This window comes from Balaenoptera musculus, chromosome 12 (genome assembly GCF_009873245.2).
Source record: "Balaenoptera musculus isolate JJ_BM4_2016_0621 chromosome 12, mBalMus1.pri.v3, whole genome shotgun sequence".
NCBI classification, from domain to species: Eukaryota; Metazoa; Chordata; class Mammalia; order Artiodactyla; family Balaenopteridae; genus Balaenoptera; species Balaenoptera musculus.
Window position 1 is genome coordinate 66,686,394 of NC_045796.1, and position 25,683 is coordinate 66,712,076.

Here is a 25,683-nt window from a genome sequence, read left to right on the forward strand (position 1 = left end):
ATCCTGGCTTAGCCACCAAGACAGAATTTATTACCTTAGGCAAGAGACTTAACAAATTTAATCTCTTTTCCATGTATAAAATATGCTTAAGTGTATCGAAGTCATAGTGGTTAGGCTAATTAAGTACAATTACATCCTATGAGATACCATCCAAATGAAACACAGACTATAGCGCCTGGAATATACTAAGAAATTAATACATGTGTTTTGTTTTTCTTTATTGGATTTATTCACTTGCTGCCATTTTTGGTGTTACTGTTGCGGAAGTCTAATTGTCTAAATACCCCCTGATGGTAAATCACTAACCCAGTTCAAGTTTCCTCTGTACCAGGAAGTATTCTCTTTGCCCAACCCATCTATCAGATTTAGAAGCCCTGTTTCTAAGCTCCACTAGTATGACATCTGCCATTCCTCTCTGCCATTATTTTTATGTACACACTCCTTTCCTAGAAGGAAGAAAGATTTCTACAGGAGGAGACTGGGTCTGATTTCTCCATCTCCCCACCACATAGCAGAGAGCCCAGCTCACAGGTACTAGCTACATTATAAGTGAACACATGTGAATGGAATTTGAATTCAAGGTGAGAACATTTCATGGTTCAGGCTATTTATAGTTAGGGGAAGAAGTTTCATTTATTTTACTTAGTATTAATCATTGCTGTTAAAACTCATTTGTGCTTTACCTGCTTAAGTGTCTGGAGTTTTTTGTTCTCTTTGTTTTTGATCTGTCTTGTTTTATTGTCTGTGTCTACCACAAAGTTCTCCTCTCAAGCTTTTCCCAGGCCTGGGCCTGCCCTATAGTCTATTTCATCACCAACATCCTACCCTACACCAGCTATTTTATTTTATTTTATTTTATTTATTTTATCATGAGGGCCTGCCACTGGCCACCTGCTTAATATCTTCCTCTCAATCTTTCCTCCTTAGAGCTTTGGAGCATCTGACACCACATTTTCCCCCATCAACACTTGCCTTCTTGTGGAAGTTCCTGCCACAGCACAGCCCACCCTTCACACAGTTGTTTCCAAACTCTGCTCCTTCTTTTTTTTTTAACATCTTTATTGGAGTATAATTGCTTTACAATGGTGTGTTAGTTTCTGCTGTATAACAAAGTGAATCAGCTATACATATACATATATCCCCATATCCCCTCCCTCTTGCGTCTCCCTCTCACCCTCCCTATCCCACCCCTCTAGGTGGTCACAAAGCACTGAGCTGATCTCCCTGTGCTATGCGGCTGCTTCCCACTAGCTATCCATTTTACATTTGGTAGTGTATATATGTCCATGCCACTCTCTCACTTCATCCCAGCTTATCTAAACTCTGGTCCTTTTGACATAGGAATTCTCAGAGTTGCCTCAGAGGTCACCACCAAGGGAAACAATCAAATATAGGAGCTCCTCTTGTAACTATTTTATATACTGGGAATGTAAGACTTTATTTATTTTAAGAAAGAACAATAGTAAAAGAACATTTGGTAAATATTTCTTCACATTATTTTCAATGTCAAATAATATGTACCTATGCTTTCAGGACATTTATTATTAATGTTTAAATATTTTAAACATTGATATTAAAACACAGGTAATGTATCCCACCTCCAGTCCACCTTACTTCTTGAAGCTACACAATTTCTAAACAGTGGCATCAAGGGTTTTCATAATTTAAAACACAACTTAAGATGTTTAGCAAAGTATTTATATACTTTGCTTTTATTTGTCACTATTTTAAATTTAATTAGACGTGTCCATGAGGAAGTACATAGATATGTGTATGTATATATGCAAATATATTTTACATCTATTCTGAATCCACAAAAGAGCTGCCATCTGACTGCAGAACATATTTAATAAGGAACTTATAAACATGAAAGTTAAGTGGAATTATAAGTGATTTTTTAATCTTTTTAGAAAGAAAGACCTCACATAAAAAACTTATCTGAGAAAAGTAACTGTAAATATAGATTTAAAGTTTTTGTTAAGGCTAATTTGAAATCTCAGCTTAAGTTTTAAAACAAGTTGAGACATCATAAGTTAAGGCTATTTATTGCTACAGATACAGCCATAGTCCCCTTCCTGTAGGTCACTCAACCATCTAAATGACATTATGAATTAATACCAAATTGAAGTAGTTAAAGTTTTAGAATGTGGCCAATGGTTTCTATCTTAGTTAACTACCCTGGAGCTTATCATGTCTTTGCTCCCTCTCGAAATTCTTTCCTCCCTTGACATCTTTGACATTCTCTCTCCTAGTCTTCTGGCCATTTATGTTCAATTCATTTTTCATGCTTTTTTTAAAATGTATGCATGAAATGCTGAAGTTCTCCTGAGTTATTTTCAATATACTTGATCGTACTTGGAGGTTTCATTAGCTTCCATGATTAAACTACCGATGTTTTATGTGCAGGACTCATAAATATATTAATAGATTTAAAACCTAGTCCTCTACTTTTTATTTATACTTGCCTATCTCACAGACAGAATAAACTTGTTCATCAAATTCTTTTTCCTTCCCCTATGAGGCATCTGGGTAGGCCAAATTCCTCAGTCTCCTACAGAGTCAGGTATGACCATGAGACTGACTTCTGACCAGTAGAATGTGTGTTGATGCGATACATGCCTCTTTCAGGTGTGCCCCCTGAAACAGTCTTGCCTGTATCCTCCCATTCTTTGTTCACCCACGTGCTCCATAGAGAAGGTTCTAAGGATAGAGGAGGGCAGACTAAAGGATAGAAAGAGCCTTGGTGCATGAATGGCTGCATTGAGCATAGACCCTCCCAAACACCCTTCATTAGGCTGTGATATTGATGAAACAGAAACTTTTACTGGTTAAGCTAATGAAATGGTTACTTATTACAGTAGTCAACCTACTCTAACTAATACACATTCTAACCTAATATGTCTGATCTTGAAATTACAGCCAGTCTTCTCTTCCTATTTTTCTCTTATTCAGATTCCTAAGCATGGCGTGGAAACATATTGTCCCCACCTGAATATTTATCTTTGTGGTTCATTATTCTCTCCTCTCTTTTCCATCATCTCAGTATTTTGCCAGTGTTATTCAGAGAGCTCTATGATCTCCCAGCCCCATACCCTACTCACACAGATGACTCACACCTGTAATACCTCCAGGGGTACACCCCCTCCACCCCAATGAACTGGCTGACTCCTACTCAGCATCGAGATTCAGCTTATACGCCATCACCTATGAGAAGCTGACCAGTTGGCTGATATACCCTCTTCTATGATTCCATATCATTCTGTGCTTATTTCTATTATAGTAATTATCATTTTATATGTTTCTGTCTTTGTCTAGAATGCTTTTTTAATCTAAAATATTATTTTTTTAATCTTTTTGTCCTTAGCAAAAACCACAAGGCCTATCCCATAGCATACATTCAGTAAGCGTATGCTGAAAAAAAAGTATAGTATGATGAAAGTTGCAGCATAGATGTGTTAATTTGCTTCCACAAACATGCATTGGCCATATACACAGTACTTGGTGCTTTGAATACTAAACTTGGATAATATATGCCTTGACCTACAGTTTACACATAATTGCCTAACATAGAGTAATATTTCTATAAAGCTTAATTTTAATTACAGTTCTGTTTAAAGGTTAGAAGTTGTACCGCAGAATTACACACTTTAAACAGCACTGGCTCTGGTGCTTAGTAAGAGCAATGAATTTCTCTAATGTTAAATCAACTTGGCACTAGTCTTACTGAATATTACTTCAATATATCTCTTAATTCCATCCCATTTTCACCATTCCCCATGATACTGCCTTTGTTCATAGTGTCCTCACTTGTTATCTGCATTGTTTCCCAATATTTCTAGCCTAGATTTCCTGTCATAATATCACCAAATAGACTTATCAGAATATCTGCACCTGAGTTTTCTAGTTGTATCACAAACTTAACATGGTTTTGAACTCATCATTTTCCCTGCTTCATTCCCTTACGTCTTCTCTTCCTCTCTTGGATTCCCCAATTTTGGTAAATATCATCAATTACTGCTAATCTTCCCTGCCAGAAATGTGGAAGTCCTTGTCAGTCTGTCGTCTAAATGGTTCTCTAATATGTTTCCTGTTCCCTAGTTTCTCTTTCACTATCTATGTTTATTTCTTGCTTAGACTAATGCAATATTTCAATTCCAAGTACCTACAAGAGTTCACACCCCTGCACCAATACACCATTTACATTCTCTTAGAGTGATCTTTGTAATATTCCAATCTTGCTGTCCTCCTTTGGCATAAATTCCTCGCATAGGATAAAGCCCCAGTTCCTTAGCTCTGCCTCATCTACATCTCTATCATCTCTTCAAGCCATTCTCTCACTTCGCCATGTATTCTGACTACATCAGTGGTTTGCAGCTAACTGAATATGTAATGCATTCTTGTGCATGCACACTCTCTTCTGATTATAATACCCTGCCCCTTCTTTCTTCTAACTTTAACTCATCCTTCCAGAAGTTATAAATATAAGCAGTCCAAAATGGAATAGAATGTGACACAAAATAATATGTTCCCTTTCACTTGAAATATTTTAGTAACTGCTGGAAGATCAAGCCACCTCAAATACCTCTTTGACTTCATCAACTGGCAGAACTTATTAACCTCGCAATACACTGTAGCAGTCATAATAAGGATTATTAATAACTTAATATTTACCCATAAACTTTGTTCTGAACCCAGAATTCACTTTTTAAACATTTAGCCGAGATTAACTTAAATCACTAACATGGAGGTTGATATTTGAGGGCAGTATAAAGTGATTAAAAAAAAGATGACTAAACTACTTATGTATCTGTATATGACCTTCACCTCCATCAGCCTGAACAGATAGAGGGAAAAGAAACTTTTTTCCACCATAATCAGTAAACATAAATTCTGCTCAAAGCCTCAGAAATAGATTTGTTCTGGGAACAAACAGAAATAGATTTATTCAAAAATAAGTTGAAAGAGAAAATAACAAGGTAAGCACTAATAGAATAAAGTAATCAGGCTCCTACAGTTGTCCCCAGAGTATGTGTGTATTTATATATACATAATCAGTTCAACTCAACAAATGTTTACTGGCCACCAGACAAAATGTATAGAATATCCAGAGGCAGAACTTTGTGAATTTGGCAGGTAGATAGACTGTATATTCTTTAAGGATAATGTCATTGGTTTCCTGTCTCAGAGTGTCTGGGGTGAGTTGGACAGAGGCCTATTTACTCTCTGAAGATGGGCGTGTAGCCAATCCACTTGCCTATGCAAAGAATGGAGCTCAACATATATTGAATAGATCACATTACATTTTAATTAAAGCATGTTTACACTGCTTATATTTTCATTCTTAACATTCATGCATCAGGGTGTTCAATATCTATGCCAGTGCATTTATTTATTTTTCTTAGCATTTTATAACAGTATAATTCAATGTATCCAATGACAATATTCCTGAGAAAGCAGTGTATACAATGAAACCATGTTTTTATTTAGACTTCCACCGTAACTTTAGTGATGGTTAATCTTTTTCTCTCCTCTTTCTTTTTCTGTTTGTTTTCTTTTTGGCCATGTCTCGCAGCATGTGGGATCTTAGTTTCCCGATGAGGGATGGAACCTGTGCCCCCTGCAGTGGAAGTGTGAAGTCTTAACTGCCAGACCACCAGGGAAGTCCCAGTGATGCTTAGTCTTAATTTCTAACAGATTTTAGTTGGAAGTGGCTCCTCACATGTCACTTCTGGTCCCTGTCAACTTGCTTTTAACCATGGCTTTCATTATTATTTCAAAACGAATTGTTTACGCCCCTCATTTTTTTTATTACAAGCAATCAGTGGCATCACCATCAACAGTTCAAACCATGCTGTAGAAATAGTATTCTTTGTAAAGGAGAATCTATATTTTCTCAGTATATTACAAATGTCAATAAAGACATCTTTAGCTTATTGTTTTATATGTGAAATACAATCTAAGTAGTATTATTACTCAAACACAGATTCGAGTTGCCCTCTTCTGTTCAGATTGTTGTGCCCTAAGCCCATCGTATTAGAAATTTTTGCAATATCAGAGAAATTTAAATTATCGGGATATCATAAATTTGTTTTGAAATCCCGTCTGGTTTACATGATCAGTTTTCCTAGTAATGTCTGCCATTTCCTTATGAATTTTCCTCTACCCTAGAGCTATGCAGTTGCCTCCTACCTGACAGCAGGCTGAAAGGTTTCCTGTTCTCATTCTATGTCTCTCCTCCCTGTTGCTGGATCCCTTGGAAAAGGCAGTATCCAAATGTCAGATAAATGAAGGGTTTTCTCTCCTCCCTCTCCTTTGGCATCAGGGGTAACTCCTGGGAAAACTCTGTCAAGGAAGCCACGGTATTCTAAGAACTGGAAGTGTTTCCTTCTCTCTCTCAGCAGAGTACATGTTCTGAGCCAGCCACAGGCTCCCCACCAGCTGAGACATCATCCTCACTCAGGACTCCCTCCCCAGACAGCCCTTTCTGCCTGGCAGGGCCCACTGCCCTCTCCACGTCTACCGTGCCTGAGGTGCCCTGTAACATATAAGTAAGTTGCTACAAGCGTCTAAGACCCCTCTACTCAGAGTGTTCTGCCTCCTTTTCTTCCTTTTTTTTTTTTTTTTAAACTTGCAGGAAGATGTAGAAAGTTATAGAAAAAAAAATGTCTATTCTTTTCCTGCCTTCAGGAGAGTGTGGTAAGCTCTCCTGTATGGCCCACTTATCTCTGAGCTTTTTCTCAGGGATCTTCCCAGCTGAGAAGACAGTTGGCTTAGAGAGGAGGAATTCTCAACAGTCTCATTTATTTTCTTTCTCTTTCCTTCTCAGAGCAGTAGGAATGACATTTGGCTTCATTTTCTTCCAATGATTCAGCAATTATTTCTTGAATAATGACTGTATGTGTGGAGAAAATACAGGCTCTGGGAATAAAGTGGTGAAGAAAAGAGATCAAGGCTCTGCCCTCATAACTTTTATAATCTCAAAACAAGAAGAGGAGCAAATCAGTTTAATCATCTCTCCTGACCACTGAACAGTGACCTTATCGCTCCTATATCCCCAGTTCTGGTCAAGGAGGCCAGGAGGAGATGGATGGCCCAGATGTTCCTTCACGTAATGATGGTGCCTTGGTCTGTAGGTGCTTCTTATATAAGAGCATTTGTCCAGACACCCCTAAAATAATTCTCAGCCACTTCTATTTTCTGTAATCATATGCAAATCATATTGAAAATATCAGAGCATGATCTGACTTCCCTACTTCAATTCACTCCTGTCGGTGAGGAAGTTTTATAAAATGCATGAAAATATATATAGTGACACAAAAATACAAAGCTAAATATCTGCAGTAAAGAAATGCAAATTAACCACCGTATTATTTTCCTAGCAGGAGATTCTAGCTAATATGAAATTTTATGAGGCATCACAGCACCCATAAAGTATGGAACATAAATAAATGAATTCCTGAACAATGTGGTATAAATTTAATGTTACCTTTAAATATGAAAAAGAAGCCTGTGATATATATCTCCATTAGGATCTTGAATTTGTCTCACTGGTTGTCACTAATGCCTTATTGAAATGCAATTGAAAATTAATATATCTGGCAGTAAAAAATATGATCATTAAGGAAAGTTCATGCATGATATTTTTATAGACTTGCCAAGTCTCTTGAATTCAGAATATGGGACAGATGGTCACATGGTGAATTGTTCTCGCTCACTAATGTTTTCTGTTGCTTCACTGATTTTTGATCTTCAGATGACTTCAGTCTCATTCAGAACGTGTGGCAAATGAAAGATTCCCAATTGTCTCCACAAAAGGTAAAAAATCTTAATACGTCCGTGGCAGAAAATTATAAAAATTTCATAGATTTAAGCCAGATCAGAGCCTTCGTAAATTTCTAGGTCTTTTACAGGGAAATTTTAAGTTTATATCTAAGAGTGAAAATGATTTTTCTGAGAGTGTAATATGCTCAAATCCTAATTTTACTATTTTTTTCATTTATTCAGTTATTCATTCAGTTCTTATTCAATAAAGATATTCATTTAGTTATTTGTTCACTTATTTATTTAGTCACAACTTTAGATGCATTTGTCTGCTCAGGCTATCATAACAAAAATGCCACAAACTGGGTGGTTTAAACAATAGACATGTATTTATCACAGTCTGAAGACTAGAAATCCCAGATCAAGGTTCTGGCAGATTCGGTTTCTGGTGAGAGCTCTCTTCCTGGCTTGCAGGTGGCCTCCTTCTTGCTGAATCCACCCATGCCCTTTCCTCTGTGGTTTGTGGAAAGAAAGAAAATTTGGGTGTCTCTTCCTCTTCTTATGGGGACATAAGTTCTATCGAATTAGGGCCCAGTCCTTATGACCTCATTTAACCTTTATTACCTCCTATAGCCCCTATCTCCCAATACAGCCATGCTGGGGATCAGGTCTTCCACATGTGAATTTTAGAGTGACATAATTCAGTTAATAACACTAGGATACCCATTTTTCATCATTATAAAATAAAATGAATGTTACTTTTGACATTTCATGGTAGGACATGCACTTTTTTATTCTTCTCATTGCAAACGATTATTAAAAGGTAGATATTATACCTGCTGAGTGGCACAATAATTACTGGTCCTGAATTGGCATAATTTTGAATCAATGGCAAACATAGGTGGTAAATATCACATATACAAGTTTCAAAGCCAAATGGTCGATAGTGTGGTTATGAAGAAAAAGCACATGTTTTCTCATGAAGGAAATCAAACTACTCTTTATTACCAGTCTTAAATTGAGATGCTGTTCATACTGGGTCCTTCATACATGATACCAATAAATCAGGTATTTCATGACAGGCATAAGTTTTATTATACAAATGGTGACATTGAAAACAACTACTTATGAGGGTTGCATTGGTTAAATACCAATGCTCCATTGCTCTTGGTCACAGCTGATTGGTTGAGGGTTGTGATCCGGTCTAAGGATAGCCAAACTGAGGGTTAGTTGGGTTAGTCAGAAGCCCACGATGGGCCATTAACAAATCTTTACACCCACACAGATTATGGTGATAAAATGGACCATTCTTTCTCTTAGAAATTTGAGCTGAAGTTTCTGATCAAGTCTACCAGTTGGTAGGGGCACAAAATGATAAAGACACAGGGAGAAGCAGTGAGTGGGTGGGTGGGTGATGGGCAGGAGGAGGAATGGCAGAGCTCAGTCAGTGCAGAGCCCTGAAGCAGATTCTCAGGAATGTCTCCTGTAGAGGTGTGCAATAAAGAACGGAACCTTGCCAAAGAGAAGCCAGGCCTTTGCTTCTGCTCCTGCAAGGTCATCTCTAAACCCTTGGATGCCTTGCCTCAAAAAAGTGTCTCTGTTTACCTAGAGGCCTTGGGCCATCATCCTACAGAGGCTAACAGTATAAATTATGGTGATTTACCTTGTGTCACAAGGGTATCAGCTGGACTTTCAGAGGCAGCTGGAGACTGAGATCAGCCACATGGTCAGTCATCCATGTCTGTATGATGGGACCTCAATAAAAACTCTGGACTCAAGGCTCAGGTGAGCTTCCCTGGTTGGCAGCCTTCCATGTGTATTGTCCCACCTTGTTTCTGGGAGATTCAGTACTGTTTATGACTCCAAGGGACAGTACCACTGGAAATGCCTTGTCTGGAACTTTCCTGGTTCCAAAATTTCCTGGCACACTTGTCAGGCATCTTGAACAAGGCCTGCTTGTAGGTAGTTTTAATTCTTCTGAAACCAGGTTGCATGACCTTTTCCAGGTGGGGCCCAGCCATTGAATGCCTCCCTTTTGTGTTTCCACACATGTCCCTACGTGAACTCTGCCACTTGAACATCTCTAAGGGAGTATATAAGAGCATAACAAACCCATCTTTAGACTTAAAGAAGTAGTGTCTAGTTTAGATCTCTAGTTTCTTTAATTCACATTTGCAAATATGTTGCAGTGAAATACAAGTATTTGTAGGAGAGATTTGTTATGGTCTATGGCCGCTGCTAAGGAAATATGAGAATAAGAAACCCAATAGGAATAGTTGTAGAACAATAATAAAAAATTTGCTGTAGAAATTTTGTTCTTTGCATTTAGAGAAAGGTTATTCTAAGGTAGTTGGCAAGCTTTGTAAGAAGAGAAATGGCTTTTGGGGTATCCTTGTGTTTGCCCTGCAGCTACTGTGATGCCTACCAAAGTTTTGGGCATTTTTTTTCACATGGATGCTCTCACAGAAAAATGTCTGTCCTGTGACTCATTTTCTTGGGATCCAGTTCCTTGCTCTTCAAGGAAATAGGTTGCTAATATGATAAATTATCCTTGCTGAGTTATTTGGTATTGTTGGTTTAATACATAACCACTCAGTAATAACATTTATAATTTGGGGAAGATCTTTTGTAATGTGTAGCCACGAATCAAAGAAATATCTCTAAGGGCAAGCTTTTAGATAGACCAGTGGTGGCAATCTTTGGCTGCAGCATTTTTGGGAAAAGCGTTAGGAGACCTGTGTTCTATTCTGCCACTAATGAACTGTGAGACTTCGAACAAAGGATTTGATCCTCATCTGTACCCTCAATTGTAAAACGAGAGAACTAGTTCTACAATCTTATACACAGGGGACCCTGCCAATGGCGAACAGCGTTTTCTCTATGGAGGGTGACCATTATATCCAGGTTTGCCAGGGACAGTGACAAATTTATGCTTATGCCCCAGCATATTTATTAATTAATTATTAAGTGTACCCCCTTCACATGCTAAAGCAGCCCAGTTTGGATGCCATCCAAGCCATTTTTGTGCCAAATGCCCAGTTTATAGGAAACTTTCTCCTATTATTGTCGTGATAACCTCGTAGAGGTGAGCATAGGTAAGACTTACCAGTTCAAGGATCTGTAGCTGAACTTCACCCCAGATTAAAAACCAAACTCTCCACTGCCTGGCATAGGTAATAATATCTTCTAAAAATTGTTAAAGTGACTGAGCCATTTTACCCAAAACATCTTTATATAAAAGTTCTATGTCAAAAAATAATTAGATTGGTTTTAGGAAACCAATATGATATTTTTCTTTCATTCTTTACTCTTTCTATCCCCCTATCCTTCACCCCTGCCAATACTGTAAATCACAAGGGAGCAAAAGTTATCTAACTCTAATTATGTAGGTTTACATTGTCCTCAATTCATTGAAATCCTTCCTTTCTGAAAATCCCCTCCAGCCAGGAGACTCCAGTGAGCATATTCATGTTTCAAACAAATCTGCCTTTGTTAATCATCAAAAGGTATTTTCTTTAATAAGTGAAGCTCGGTAGGACCTGCAGCTGTGTTGTTTATTTTATAGCAAGCACAAAGACAATTTATTTTTTAAAATACTCTAATTAGATTAGTGTTCTCTTTACTGAATCATCTGTAGGAAAATGAGAGTGTGTTTCTTTGAATGAATGAGCAGTCACATTTACTTTTATTAAATCTGAACTTATCCTCCGAGATAGCTGAATTTAATTTTATGTTCTAATACAGGTAATATTCTAACTTTTTTTCAGATAAAGCTCTGGTTGCCCCAAAAAGGAGGTTGGACCAAATTGAATCTTCTGATTCCAGTTTTATGAACTGCATTAAAATCTCTCTAGGGTGCAGGATTACGTTTGTGTTGAAGAATGGCTACATTAAGGTATGTATTTGCATACATAAACAAATATATCCAATGGTTATCTATGACCTGTCACTGACACAGGGAGCATCATGGAATATAATAACATTATACCTTTGTTATGACTTCGTATGTCTCTACTAAAAAGTTTTAGAAGTGCTGTCTATAAATCAAAAAGATTAATTTCCAAAATAGAAATATTTTTAAAGTTTTGGAGACTGGTTTATCAACACCGCATCTATAAAATGGCTCCCACAACTACTGAGCCTGAGCGTCTGGAGCCTCTGCTCCGCAACAAGAGAGGCCGCGATAGTGAGAGGCCCGCGCACCGCGATGAAGAGTGGCCCCCACTCGCCGCAACTGGAGAAAGCCCTCACACAGAAACGAAGACCCAACACAGCCATAAATAAAAATAATAAATAAATAATAAATATAAAATGGCTCCTTAGATCTGTCTACACTGCGATTAAATCACCCAGGGAAGGGCTTCCCTGGTGGCGCAGTGGCTGAGAATCCACCTGCCAATGCAGGGGACACGGGTTCGAGCCCTGGTCTGAGAAGATCCCACATGCCGCGGAGCAACTGGGCCCGTGAGCCACAACTACTGAGCCTGCGCGTCTGGAGCCTGTGCTCCGCAACAAGAGAGGCCGCGATAGTGAGAGGCCCGCGCACCGCGATGAAGAGTGGCCCCCGCTTGCCGCAACTAGAGAAAGCCCTCGCACAGAAACGAAGACCCAACATAGCAATCAATCAATCAATCAATAAATCTTTAAAAAAAAAAAAAAAATCACCCAGGGAATAAGACATCACCTCTTGACCAGACACCCTTCCTTTTCACTTTGGCATCGCCAATAAGGAAAGCATCTTCCTCTCTATGCTCTTTTCATCTTAGTTGATAAAAGCAATTTTTGTGATACTATACCTTTAACAAGGGAAAACTATTCTAGTTCTCTATTGCTGTGTAACAAACAAACAAATTAAGTAGCTTAAAACAATAATTTATTATTACCTTTCCTGGTCTGTGGGTTGACTGGGTTCAGCTGGGTGGTCTCGCTTGGTGCTTCTCAAGCAGTACAGTGACATGGTGGCTCGGGTTGGAGTTATGGAAGGTTCAACTGGGCTAGACATCCAGGTGGGCTTTGCATCCCACTTAACTGACTTTTCAGCTGAGATGGTTTGAACTAGAGCAGGAAACTGGCCAGTTAATCTCTCTCTCTTCTTTACCCTTCTTCTCTCCTTTCCAAGTGCCTTTTCTACACGACCCATTCAAATGGCTAGTTTGGGCTTCCTCACGCCATGTCCATCTCAGAATGAATGGACTTCTTAAATGGGAACTAGCTTCGTCCAGAGCAAGTGTTCTCAAAGCCCAAGGCAAACTCTGCGTGGCTTCTTATAACGTAACCTTGGATGTCATTCAGCATTACTTCCACTGCCTTTTATTTTCTGTACAAGGACCATCACAGGCTCAGTGTGGGAGGGAACGTCGCAGGTAAGTCAAGTTTCGTTGAAATGTGGTGAGGTGCGGGCAGAATTTTTGTAAACAAACTACCACAAAGCAAAACAAAATATGATGTTAAAATAAATTTTATTATAATAAAGAATAAATGCCATCCACTCCTCAAGCCTATAATTTTTTCTAAAAAGTTTCTTTCAGAATTTTAATAGGTCTGCTTTTATCTCCGTATAGTAATGGTAGGCACTTTTTCCGTTTGTGTTTAATTTTATTATTTTTCTCTTTTAAGTATAGTGTTGTAATTATTTACTGCTATATTCCTTTATAAAACATATTTTTTATTTTAATAATGTGTTAAACAGGCATTTATGGGATGTGCTAAGGATGTACACAGCCTCTGACAGAATTATTAGTCAATTTGGGGGACATAATTTATTTGAGTCATGAAGAATTCACACAGGCAAACATGCAAGCAGTAATACAATTTGCTGCCTAAAAAAATTTTGGCGGGGGAAAATATCTTTACGATTTTTGAGAAAATATGTTTACGTAAATATCTTTACATTAAGATCTAACAAAGGAACGTATCACTTTCTCAGTGGCAGCAATAGGTTCTAGAGTTTTACCCTAATTTTGAGTTATAATTTTTCATATCTATAAAAAGAAAATAGAGGTTAATTCACTTTCAAACCATATTTTTGGACATTAGGATATCTAATTTCTATTTATTAATTTCTTATTAAATCTCTACATTTCTTTGTATTTAAAAGCATTAGAGATCTAAGGAAATATATTATTTTAATTATAATTTCCCAGGACTACATGAAAAGTCTTCTTACCTAGGTGAAAAAAAGTATAAATTCTACTGAATAGAAAGTTATTAATTTTAGAAAAATAAAATGGAAGCCTTATAAGCTACACAAATTATTCAGTAATATTTTTCAAAAGTAGCTTTATTTTGTTTTTTCTGTTCTGAAACATTTCTTACTATTTAAATCAATATATTTAAAATGTATGCAGTCACCATTTCATTGTAACTTCCTCCCAAAACCATTTGAGCTGTAAACACTGAAGATTACCATTTAAATAAACGGTTAGAGTAACTTGTAAAAGCAACAGTAAAAGCAATACAAATTATTGGAATCTGTATTTTTCCACAGCTAAATTGATCACAAAACTGTTCTGATTGAGATTCATTGTTTTAAACTTGATGTTATACCCAAGAGAAGGTTCACGTAAGGTATTTTTTGGAAGTTAGGAATAGAAAATTTATTGTAAACCTTTTAGATATGGGCCATCAATCTAAAAATAAACTATGTAGTGAAACACTAGACACAAGGGAAAACAAAAAGAGGTAGTAAGTTAAGGAGAAAAAAATCCTTGAACTATACTAAAAAATAAAAAGAAGAAGGAAAAGCCAGAATAACAATTAAAAAGAAAGGTAGAGGCAGCCATAGGGGATTGTTTTAATGAATTGAGTAAGGGAGAAAAAATTTTTTTCAATGAAGAAATTCTTTTTGAGAAGTTCTAATAAAAGGGAAAAAAAGAAACTTTTTACAGGCCAATTTAACATACAGAGAAAGTGTTGCAGAAAAATGGAATCATAACTTCCAAGCCAATTTTAACCTTAAAGTAAATCACAGTATTCTAGCTTAGATCTATCAAGCAAGGTCGAATATTATTCCTTTGTTTTATACTCTACTCTTCTGCAACTATATTCCAGTATCTCCTTTGCCTACTCTGAGAGCTGATTTTTATTGACTGATGGCCTCAATGATTTTTTTCTCTAAAATAATAATAATAATAAAAAAATCTATTTGTAGATAGATGTGTGAGATGACATTTTCATTAACATTTTCTCTCTGTGTTTTCCATTCCTAGATGAGTTTGTACCAAATTTGTCCTGAACACTATGCAATGAATAGCATGATCTTCTTCTATCTTTTGGCATAGTTCTAATTTCTTACCAGAGTGATTAATTTTAACAGGCTTTTTTGTCTGTTTCGCATTTCAGATTTACATGGCAAGATGCTATGGTAGGAATGGGCAAAATGGAGATAATGGTGGTGATGGTGGGGTTGTTATTGAGTGATTAAAGTAGAAAACAAAACAAAACACTAAAGCGACAATTCATATAGAAAATTTTTAGGAAAATTTTTTATTATTATTAAAGGGAATGAAGTGTTAAAAGCAAGACAACAGGCCCACAATCGAGTTGCTTATGCTAAGCCCCACCCCCATGATACCAACTGATTTAATTACAGTTTTGGCTTTCACAGACATGGAATCTTAAACCAGCCAATCAGAAACCACCTGATCTGTACTAAGGTAATCTGCCTAATAGGTCCTTACTATCCCCTAAAGGAAAGTAACCTTGCAATAACCAACCTGCTTTTTTACCTAGTACATGACTTCCACGTTCCTGTTCCCTTCTGCCTATAATAGTCTTATTTTGTACAGCTCCTCGGAGATCCTTTCTACATGCTAGATCGGATGCTGCCCAATTCGAATTGGTATTTGTTCAAATGAACTCTTAAAAATCTTAATATGCCTCAGTTATCTTTTAACAGGGTATTTTCAGTGCTAAGACACATAATTCAGAAATGATAATGCGTGTCCTGTGTTCTGGATCAAATGGAGAAGCTTAAGTGGGAAGACGTATTTTCCAGATAACAAATACCTAAAAGTGTGTCTTATTTCAGCCCACAGTTGCTTTGTGTTGAGCCTGACATTGTCTGTGACTCAGTTCATTCTCTGCCTGGGGACTTGCTGCTCTTTCCTTAGCCCACAGGCTGAAGCTCTACCTTGGGGCATCTTTGAAATGTGTCTTTTTCCAATTGTTCCACGATAACTCAGGATACAAAAGCTGCCTAGGATTCCTGATCTTTTCCTTTCCCATCACAACCTCTCCCTGTGGGATGTTTTATTATCATGAGCATTGATCTAAGTTGGTGACTTGTCATTTTCAAGCTTGTTGGCTGTGATCTTGTCTTGCCCATGGGTAATTCTGAATAAACTACTCAGGAAATCCATTTTGTCCATTCAGATATCCTCCTATTCTTTCCAATAAGGTTGAGAATCCCTGAGGGAAATATGCAATAATTATTTTTGGCAATAAATATATATTTTTTCCTCTTAGTTATCCTCTGAATTGGGGAACAATTGGGTAATGTCTCTGTCCAATTAATTATGCTTCAATAAAATATTGATGGCTATAAAATAATAATCTATTTTATCAGACGATAAAATAATTTTCTAATTACCTTAGCTCCTGGATGATATAATACTTTACAAATAAGTCCTAAATAAATGTTGAATAAATAATTATTTTTTCATTTTAAATAATTGCCTTAAACAAACTTATTTTTACTACTTTTTCAAGCCCTTTAGGACGTATGCTTAACTTACTGACCATTACAGGGTTATATTTTATTGCCATTCATTTCTCATTTATATTTCTATTAAATTCTCATTGTTATTGGTTACTATAGCTTTTATTCAAGTTATTTTATTATAAAAACAATTGCATGCACATTGGACAAAATTTTTAGTACAGAAGTTCCTTGGAATCTGCCGGAGGATTGATTCCAGGACCCCTGTGGAGAGAAAAATCTGCAGATGCTCAAGTGCCTTGTATAAAATGGCATAGTTATTTGCATATAACCTACTCACATCCTCCCATATACTTTAAATCATCTTTAGATTATTTTAATACATAATACAATGTAAATGCTATGTAAATAGTTGCCAGCATGAGGCAAATTAAAGTTTTGCCCTTTGGAACTTTCTGAAATTTTTTTTTCAAATATTTTTGATCTGTGGTTGGTTGAATACAGGGATACCAAACATGCAGATATGGAGAGCCAACTGTATCAAATTTTTAAACCACCCACAGTCCCAAAATTAACGCCCAGATATAATTACGTTGAATATCCTCATCTTTTTTCAGAGCTATGTTTGTGTGTGTGCATATGGATGGGTGTTGATGTTAGTACTGAAGCCCAGTTGGATGTCCCTCTTTTTCCCTGTTAGAATTTTAGAGATTTAAAAAAATTCATTGGTAATAGCTTTTATATTTTGCATTTTCCCCGCTGTTTCACAAAGCACATTTTCCGCATTATTAAATATTCTTCAAAATTATGGTTTTCCTTGAGTGCCTAATATTCTATCCTACACATTACCATAATTCACTTAACCATTCACTGGTTATTGACCATTGCTACTTCAAAGTTTTGCTCTCATAAATAATGCTATGATGAAAACACCTGAAAACAAATCGTCTAGTGCCATTCTGATTATTTCTTTAAGAAAGACTCCTAAAAGTGGAATTAGAGGGAGCGTCCCTCTTCAGACTTTTGTCACATGTTGTCAAAGTATTTTCCAGAAAGGTTGTATTCAGTTGCACTTCCACCAATGGCAACATATGAAAATGCCTATCTCACTGCATCTCATCCTTACATCCATAGATACTGATTTCCAGTAAGGCCAGGGCTATGTCTGGGTTCTCTCTTGTGTCTAAGAACCAGCACAGTTAGACACCCATAGTTACTCAATAATTATTTGAGAAGAATATTAATAAATATTTAAATCTTTGTAAGTTAAAAAGGCAGAATGTTCACTCTTTTGAAAAATACCTATTGATACCTGATATATACAAACACAGACCTGAAAATGTGTGATTGCTGTTCCTATGGGGCTTGCAATCTGATGTTGAAATCATTATAGTTTTCATTTGAATTATTGTATTACCAGTAAGTTTTTCTCTTCTGTAATGACGTTTTCTGCATTATTCCTTTCGTGAATTATCTGTTCATGGATTCTACTCATTTTTCCATGAGTAATTTGGTATTTTTGAATGCTTTTCTAAATATTCAGTGAGAGCTCTTTAAATATTATTAGCTGTTTGCCATATTTGTTGCATATGGAGTTGTACTATATTTTAATATTGAGGTTGATATACCAGCTAGCTACACCTTCTTGGGAAAGTTAATTACTCTAAATCTCAGTTGAGATTGAAATAAAAACTACCTCAAAAGATCTCTGTGATAAACAAATTAGATAATTCATATAAAACTTTAAGCATATGATCTTAAATAGTAAGCACTCGATATATAAATAATAGTTTTACTGTTACTGACCAGGGTTCTTGGCCTCCTCAATCAATAGAAATTGATCAGAGGCCAGACAAGAAACTCAGGCAAAGCTTTACTGGGGTGCCCGCTGCAGCATGGGGGAGCGAGAACAAACAACGGCTTTCCTTGCTTGTTGGCTCCCTGGTGGGGGGTGGTGAGCTTGTCCCTTATATGGGGTGAAGAAGGTAGGGCTGTGTCCAGGAGTCTGGCTGGAGGGGTGGCTTAGGTGTTTTGCCCACCCCTTAGGTGGTGTTGTGTGCAGGGGGCATGGGAAGTACCCTGGTTTTGCCCCGGGCTCTTCAAAAGGTTTTTTGGTCTCTTTGTATCTTTTGTCCAGAATTTGCCCCAACTGCTGCATGCATGCAGTTATTTTTAGTCTCATAGAGTTTCTTTGTATTTTGTTGATCGAGAGATTTGTCCAGGTGCAAGCATTGCAGCAAAGGGTTCCAGGTTCCAGCCTATCTCATTACTATTAGCAACATTATTGCTATTTCTATTGTTCCAATGAGACTTGCTCATACAAAGATCAACAAAAAATTAACCCATGCTTTTTTCTGTTTGTAACTTATACAAACTCTCTCAGGTTGCAGCTCCCTTCATGTCTAAGTAATTTTTTCAGGGTATCCCTACATCAAAAAAATATCACTAAGTAATTAGGTCCAAACAATTTAAGAAGTATTTATGTCCTACTAACAACTTAGCTGTTTGAAAAAACTCACCCAAATTGAAACCATGTTATAATTTTATTCTTATATAACGACAGTTACTAATGGGATGTGTGTGCCTACTGAGTACTGTACAAATTCTCAAATCTGAGATTGAAAATCACTATGCTCACTTCCTGACATACAATGTATTTGCTTCTATTTGCTTCTATCCCAGGAATTATTATGATAAAAAGATAGGATGCCAATGAAACAAATGCAACTCAATCTAATGAGAAAACTGTGTGTCTGGAATTAGTAGCTTGTGCCACATCCAACAGATGTCAAATACTGCTATGTTTACCTTGAAATTTTAAAATATCCCATGGTGCCCCTGAATTGACCCTTTGCACCTAGGGTGATTTGGTACAAAATTTGGGACCATGGGGTTATATGTTTTACATTAGCTTTTGCTTTCTTCTTTATATATAATTCTTTATTTGTAATTTACTTTTGATAATTTAAGAATATAATTTTTCATAGCAATACTTACCAACATCATTGAAAAGCTTTCCTTTTTAGGAGCTTGATATTTGCTTTATCACATATCAAAGTAATACATAGACCAGATGCATGAGAGTCACACTGGGTGCTTGTAAATAATGCCAGGCTTAGTCAGAATACCTTTGGATAGGATCACAGAATCTGGATAATTTAAGCAACATTGATAGGTAACACTTGGGAACCCCAAACCTGAGAATAATTTTCTTGGGATCTGCTTCTGGGTTATCTATTCTATTCCACAAATCTTCTGTTGAGTTTAGGTTGATTTTAATTGCTCTAGCTATAGAACATGTTTCCTTATCAGAAAGGAAAAGTCTATTCCTATTACTCTCATTTTGTAATGGCTACTTGCATAAATCATTTGTTCCATCAGTATTTTCTATTTTATTAGCTTAGAATTTATTAGCCTAGAATAGTATTTATATCTGTTAACTATTTTCTATATTTACTATCTTATAACTTAGATAAATTCAAGCTGAAGTGCTGTCTAGTATCTAGTGCAAAAAGACTGTGATGTGTTTTATGGAGAAAATATGTGTGTTAGATAAGTTTTGACCAGGCATGAGTTATAGTGATGTTGGCTATAAGTTTAATGTTAATGAATCAACAATATATTTTAAATAGGTTTACCTAAACAACATGCATAAAAGGAGGTTATGTATCGATCAGTTGATGAAAATTTCACGACCAGAGACTCCTGACCCTAACTACTGCTTTCCCCTCAAAGCAGTAGTTCAGTATTCACGAATTTGGGGTTCATGATGACTTTATAGAACATAATTACTGTGATTGTATAATATTTCCATCATAAAGATAAGATAGACCTACTTAACTTCAAGATCATAGAGATTACTAAAATACAGTAAAATTCTTAGGAAGTGATTCGTCTTGAGTACTTAATACCTCTGTTTTTAAAATAATTAATTGTAAGTCTATAGTCTTTACTTTTTAGTACTGGCTGTGCTGGCTCATGAAATTTCTGAAAATCTAGCAATGGACTATTGTGAGCTTGTATGAGCCAGCTCCTGCATACCACTAAGTTCCCTATATCTGGGGAACTTGGTAGACAATAAACTCACTCACTCACTCACTAAGTAAATACATAAATAAATAAATAAAACATAGTATGTTAGATAAAATTAAGTGCTAAGAATAAAAAAGTGAAGAGGAAAGAGTTGTATTATGTCAGAGAAAGCAAAATTGTTAACAGCAATGGCCAGGGAATGTGTAGATAAAAAGTTAACTTGTGAGTTAGACCGGAGGGAAGTGAGACAGTTAGCTCTTTCGATATTTGGGGAAAGAGCATTCCATAGAGAGACAATGTTGAAAGCAAAGACACTAATTTGAAAGCATTAATGGTGTTTCTGAGGAGGCCAGAATGGCTGGAGCAGAGTGGACAATGGGGTCAATAATAGATAACATCAGAGTTATATTAATGGAGGCCAGAAAAGATGGACTTCATCCAACATTTCAACTTACAACTTCATTGTAAGACTTTTACTTTTACTCTGAGTGAGATGAAAAGCCTTTGGAGAGTTGTTAGCAGGGGTGGGGGATGAAATCTAGTTTTTTTTACCACAATCACACTGTTCTCTGTGTTGGAAATAAACTATAGCCAGGCAAGTACAAGATCAGGGAAACCAGTTAAGTCACTATTATTACTTTCCAGGCAAGAAATGATGATGGTTTATTCAAGGATGGTAGCAGTGCAAATGGAAAGAAGTACTCAAAATCTAGATAGAAAGTAAAGGTAAGAATAGCTGCTGGAATTGATTTGGTGATGAGATAAAAAAGAGGAATCCAGGATGATTTCAACTGTTTTAGTGTGAGCAATTGGAAAAGGGAGTTGTTATTAAATGAGAGAGGAAATTTTCGGAGAATCCAGATATGATATGGAAATAACAGGAACTCAGTTTTGAAGATGTGAAGTTTGAGATTCCTATTAAACATTTAAGTAGAGATGGCAAGTCGGCATTGGATATATACAGTTTTTTATTAAGAGAGCATCATTTTAAGCTAAGTTACTAGCATACAGTATGGATGAAATAACCTATAAGTATCAATAGTAAAGAGAAGGACTGTGGGATACTCTTACATTTAGAGGTTATGGAAATGAACAGAAACCAGCAGAAAAGACTAAGAAGATGGAACCAGAGATAAAGGTGGTAAACACGGAGGGTGTTGTGTTGTGGAAACCAAGATAAGAAGGAATTTCAAGGAGAAAAGACTGATAATACTGTGTCATGTGTTCCTATTAGTTCAATAAGGATCGAGAATTGACCATTGGGTTTAGAGATGTAGGATGCCATTGGTTAAGAGCATTTTCTGACATGTTGAAGTGAGTGAAAAACCTTTTAAAATAGGTTCAAGAATGGGAGAAGGGATATTGGAGATTGTATATATTGAGAATTTTTTCCAGGGCCTTTGCTAAAAGAAGAGTAACATGGGACAGCATTTGAGGGGAATGTGAGACATATTTTCTTTTATATGCTGAAATCATCTAGCATGGGGATCATGTAGAGTGGGAAAAAAGTGATGATGCAGGAAATCAAGAGCAGAATTATTCTAGCAATGTCTGTGTGTAGATGAGAGAGCATGAGATCTAACACACAGGAAGAGGCATTAGCCTTAATGTTTATGTTTCTACCAGTAGGAGAGAGGGTGTAATATAAAGCAGTGGTGAAGGCACAAGTATTGAAGGTATAAGGGTGCTTGTGAATGTTCTCTTCAAAATTCCCAGCTACAAAACTTGCAAGGCCATCAATGCAAGGCCATCAACAGAGTTTATTAGTATTATGTCCTCATATGTACAACATCTTTAATTAAAATAATAGTCAATCTTTTATCTCATTTAACTTTCTTTTGCCTCTGCAAATAGCATTTCCTTTTTGATATTTGTTACTTTATTGTTTACAACTATCTGATAAATCATTGCTTATTCTGTTTTTCTAAAACTTGTTTGTGCCGTTTTGTTGGAATATGTCTTTTTTTAAGAAGTTTCTAATTGGACTTACATTGAACTGAACCTGAGTGCCTTTATTTTTGACTAAGAAAGTTAAACCAATCATGTTTAACATAATGTCATATTTTGTTTTACCCCTACTATTTTATAGTTTATGTAAATAATTATTATGTCTGAATGGACCATTGTATATATTTTCATCAGTCATATAGATAGTATATATCTTGATTTTCACCCTACTTAGGGTTATGTTTAAGTTCCCCCCAAAAAATGCCTTCAAAAACATTTTATAAATCAATTAATCAAGAATAAAATGAAGCTTTGGAGAGGCTTCTATGTAAAGAAAGTGATTAATTAGTCTTTCATTGCTTTCTTCAAACATAGAGGCCTTCCCTAATCTGGAATTTTAGACCTAGTTGATTATTAATATATTATATTCATATTGTGTATATTATCTTTGAAGCATGTTAATTCACATCTATTTGTTATAAAAACTGGATTTGCAATTGTGATTTAGAAGCTTATATTTGTCTCTCATTAATTTTAATACTTAAATTCCACTTTTTTTCTCTATTCAGCAATTTGATACACTTCCCTAGTCTCTGGTCTTGCTTTACCCCCTTCCAACAACTCCTTTTACATAGATCTTATTCTTTTCTAGGCAAATTTATTCTTTGGTTGTTAAGATATGGTTACTATTGTGCATTGAATTTTTTAATTTTAATTTCTGAGTGATAATAATTAGTATAAATTTTTAAAAGCTATTGGTATTTGTATATTTTTCTTGCATTCTGTTACCTTACCAAGTCTTTAATTAGTCCTAACAGATTTTCATAAAGATTCTTGTGTTTTATTATGCAATTGTATTATCTGCATATAAAGGTAATTTTGTCTCCCCTGTTCCAATATTTATAATATTTTCAGGTCCTCTTACTACATTAGTCAGAACCTTAAAATTGAATAATAATGATCTAACTTGTTTTTGATTTAAATGGCACTGGGTCCAGTATTAATTTTTATTTTTTAATATGACAGTATTCTCATTTTTTCCTTCCTAGTTATGATTCATCTTTACTCAGTTGAAATGTATTTTAAATGATTTATTTTAAAGGCTAATACTAGATGTTTTTATTATTATTTTATTGTCTTGCTCTTCTGAAAAACTAATTTTTGCCTTCACACTTAAAAGTAAAACAGACTGTCTACAAAATTCAAGGGCCTCAATTTTTTCCACCAAGACTTTGCAGATGGTTTCTCAATTTCTTTGATCATTTAATATTGCAGAAAAGTCTGTCAGTCCACCTTTCCTCCTCCCATACATTTTCCTTCTTCCTCTGCCCTTTCCTACTTCCTCCCTCCCTTCCTCCCTCCCTTCCTTCCAATTCTTTCTTTGTCTGTTGGGTCATTCCCTGCTGATGGGAGATTCTGACTATTTCATTAACCTTTCAATTTCAGAGTTTTGCAAGAATATATTTCTGCTAAAATACTATTTTACTTATGTCTTCCTTAAATACATTTAAAATAATTCTATTGCTTAATCTCATTAAGTTACACAATAAATTAATAAGTATTCATATTCATAAATATGAATTATGAATTGTCTTTCATTTTTTATTCCAGTTGTATAGGAATACATGTAATTTTTAGATGTTTATCTTTGTTCTTTTTCTTTCAAGTTCTCTTCACCACTTTAACCAATTTATTATTTTTACTTCTCTGATAGAGCTTTTCAAATTTTTCTCCAAATTGTTAGCATAATTTTTATTTTTCATTTACACCCTTTAGTGATTCTAATATAGAGTTATATTGACTATTAAACAGTGTGATTCCTTACAATTTCTAATTCTCCATCTCCTCTCATTGGAATCTTATCTATGGCTGTTCTTTCAGCTTTCTGTTCCTGTTTCTTTAAGACCCCATCTTCTGTGGCCAGGTTCAGTTTGGCTCACAGCTATCCAGGAATGTATTCTGGTTTTTGGAGTAAATAATTTTTAGTTTTACTCTTCCTGTAAGTCTTCAAAGTAGATTCCTTTCCTTTCTTTTGAAATTTATTTTGGTGATTCTTCAACCTGCATTTTTTTTTCTTTCTTTTTTCTGTTTACCATTCTTCAAAGTAAAGAAAGACTAATTTCCTCAGGACATTTCACATCTTACAATATGTAGAATTCTCTCACGTCCACTCCATGGCTTCAATATTGCCTTTCTCAAATGTGTGGTTGAGTGGTATGCTTATATACATAATTTATAACCCAGTTCCAGAAATCTAGCAGACTTCAATCCATCACGGTTCTATTGGCTTGATATGAGCATAACTGGCTCTCTGACACTTAAAAGAAGATAGATGATTAAAAAAAAAAAAAAAAAATCCTCCAAACCTTCCCCTGCCAGGCATTACTTTCTCCTTCCCTTTCCCATTCCCACTATGTGTAAAACAGTGATCCCCAACACTAACAACTTTTAGAACATTTTCTTTATCCTCTCCTAGTATGCATCCCACCTCACCCCCCCGCCCCCCAGTATGTAATGTGTTACTACTAATCACCACTTATTTCTTTTTTTTTTAAATTTTTATTGGGGTATAGTTGATTTACAATGTTGTGTTAGTTTCAGGTGTACAGCAAAGTGAATCAGTTATACATATATACATATTCACTCCTTTTTAGATTCTTTTCCCATACAGGCCATTGCAGAGTATTGAGTAGAGTTCCCTGTGCTATACAGTAGGTCCCCCACTTACTTCTTATCAGTTATTTTGGTTCAGCTAATGTCATACACTATTCTGATGATAGTATTTTCTGGCATAAAACATGGGTACCAATTGAACTGGAAGCGAATGACATCCTAGCTTTCTCAGAAAGAGGTAATCATGGAGCAGCTAAATAGATGGAGTTCTGCCCATTGTCTAGATTGCATGGAACTTGTGTTTTTGAAACAGGCGGTAACACACAGGATATGCTTCAGGCAGGGCAAAAGGTAACAGAAGGCTATTTTTCTCCCAGTTTTAAGGAAGGCAATTATATATAACTCTCCCACCCCCGCTTAATTTAGACATATAATGAACATAGATTGGAACCTTCTTTAGCCTAATGATTTCTACAAGTGAGAGGCCTGTTGGAGAAATCTGTACCAGCAAAGCATGAGAAACCACAGTATAGGGAACCTCAGAAGTAAAAGAAGCGTGGACCTCCTTCCAGCTCTTCATAGCCTTTAGACAACATAGAAGAGGACCACTACAGTGCCCTTTACTCCAGGTGAAGGATCATGGAATTTAGCTTAAGATTCAGAAGGCTGAA